The sequence below is a fragment of the Tachyglossus aculeatus genome, chromosome 5 (genome assembly GCF_015852505.1).
Source record: "Tachyglossus aculeatus isolate mTacAcu1 chromosome 5, mTacAcu1.pri, whole genome shotgun sequence".
Taxonomy (NCBI): domain Eukaryota; kingdom Metazoa; phylum Chordata; class Mammalia; order Monotremata; family Tachyglossidae; genus Tachyglossus; species Tachyglossus aculeatus.
Genome location: NC_052070.1, coordinates 18,797,070 through 18,799,773, shown reverse-complemented (window position 1 = coordinate 18,799,773; position 2,704 = coordinate 18,797,070).

The following is a 2,704-nucleotide window of genomic DNA, read 5'->3' as shown; positions in this document are numbered from 1 at the left end:
GCACAGACAAGTGAAATGATTTGCCCAAGGTCACACAGCATTTAAGTGGCAAAACCATCATTAGAACCCAGATCCTTTCACTCTCAGGTCCAGGCTCTTTCCATAGGGCCACACTGCTTCTCCTGAGAAGGGGAAGAAGAAGGAGGAGAAGAAGGGTTAAGTGTTTACTCTGCCAAGCTCTGTACTAAACACTAAGGTAGAGACAAGATGCCAGCATGGCCTAGTGGATAGAGAATGGGCTGGGAGTCAATCAATCCATCAATCGTATTTATTGAGCGCTTACTGTGTGCAGAGCACTGTACTAAGTGCTTGGGAAGTACAAGTTGGCAACATATAGAGACAGTCCCTACCCAACAGTGGGCTCACAGTCTAAAAGAGTGGGCTCACAGTCTAAAAGGACCTGGGTTCTAATCCTGGATCTGCCACTGATTTGCTAGGTGACCTTGGGTAAATCACTTAACTTCTCTGTAAGTGTCCTTTTCCCTGCAAAGACGTAATCAGTTTGAATGCTTTTCAATAAATGAAATTAGCCTTATTTATAGGTCACTCTATAAGGAGATACAAATGTATATTTGATGTTCATCTTGTTTTAGAGATGTACCCCTCTTCTTTTAATCTGCTAGCACATCTATGAGTGGCCCGGCCCGCTCCCCCCAGACTGAGCCCCTTCCTTCCTCTCCCCCTCGTCCCCCTCTCCATCCCCCCTTCTTACCTCCTTCCCTTCCCCACAGCACCTGTATATATGTATATATGTTTGTACATATTTATTACTCTATTTATTTATTTATTTATTTTACTTGTACATATCTGTTCTATGTATTTTATTTTGTTAGTATGTTTGGTTTTGTTCTCTGTCTTCCCCTTTTAGACTGTGAGCCCACTGTTGGGTAGGGACTGTCTCTATATGTTGCCAATTTGTACTTCCCAAGCGCTTAGTACAGTGCTCTGCACATAGTAAGCGCTCAATAAATACGATTGATGATGATGATGATGATGATGGGGTGGAAGAAAGGAATGTCTTGTCCTTTACTGACAGTACACTAAGTAACTTTGGCTTTGGTTCATTAATCTGTCTTCAGGAGAGCCCAGAGAAGTAGGGCACAAACAGGAGAAGGAGCGTAGCCTAGCAGACAGAGCACGGGCTTAAGAATCAGAAGGACCTGGGTTCCAGTCTGCTGTGTGACCTTGAAAAAGTCACTTCCCTTCTCTTTGCCTCAGTTACCTCATCTGTAAAATGGGCATTAAGACTGTGAGCCTGATAGGACAGGGACTGTGTCCAACCTGATTAATTTGTATCTATCCTAACACTTAGTACAGTGCCTGGCACATTGTAAGTACTTACCATAAAAAAGACAAAAAAGTAGACATTCTGTCTCACTACTCTAATGTAGATGAGGAAGGGGGAGGAGAGGAAAGCCCACTTACGTCTCAGTATTTCGAAAAGATATAGAGAGTCAAGAACACATTACTCTGTCAGGTTAGTAATCCAATCTGCTCAGCACTCTTATCTCCAACAGTGGCACAGGACACAAGAGGAATGATGTGTAGGTTAAAGAAATACCAAATAATACCCCTAACTTTTCACTCTATAGCCTTACCTTTTCCCTTTTTACTAACTCATTCTTGATCTTTTGACCATGAATTTCACCACACCCCTCTTGGGGAACTTACTGAAGTTTTTTGGCCTGCACAGTTTAGTATAACAGAATTCCATGTTTTATGACGTGCTACGAGAAAAGTATTTGCGTATGTTTGGAAGTGTCCATCTTTAGGCTTCAATGGGTGCTCCTTCATCGAGTTGTTTGATAAAGAACAATTTGGTTTTCAAGATGTCCACTTTCCTTCATGATTTTACCATCCTCCTTCCTTCCTGGAACTCCCTCTCCCTTCATCTGTGATAGATCACTACTAGCTCCATCTTCAAAGCCCTATTAAAATCATAAGCCTTCCCTGACAAACTTCTCATCTCCCTGCTCCCCATTTTCCCTCCTTTCTGTGTCACTTCATTCATTCAATCGCATTTATTGAGCACTTACTGTGTGCAGAACGCTGTACTATGCACTTGGAAAGTACAATTCGGCAACAAAAAGAGACTATCCCTACCCAACAACGGGCTCTAGACTGTAAGTTTGTTGTAAGCAGGGAACGTGCCTACCAACTCTTTTGAATTGTACTCTCCCAAACACTTCTGCACACAGTAAGTGCTCAGTACATACTAGTAATTGATTCTCTGTGCCTCAGTTACCTCATCTGTAAAATGGGGATTAAGACTGTGAGCCTCATGTGGGACATGGACTCTGTCCCAATTCATTCGTTCATTCAATTGTATTTATTGAGCACTTACTGTGTGCAGAGCACTGTGCTAAGTGCTTGGGAAGTACAAGTTGGCAACATATAGAGCTGATAAGCTTGTATCTATCCTAGGGCTTAGTACAGTGCCTGCTACATGGTAAGTGTTTAACAAATGCCATTAAAATAAAAAAAGATCATCAAGGCAAGCACAGCCCAACCCGCATGGGGCTTAGCCTCTTAGTAGAGGTTGGGAGGGAGAACAGGTATTTAATCCCCATTTTACAGCAAAAGAAATTGAGACATAGACAAGTTAAGTGACTTGTCCAAGGTCACACAGCAGAGCTGGGACAAGAACCCAGGTCTTCCGACTTCCAGGCTTGTGCACCTTCCTCTAGTCCACCCTACCTCGAAG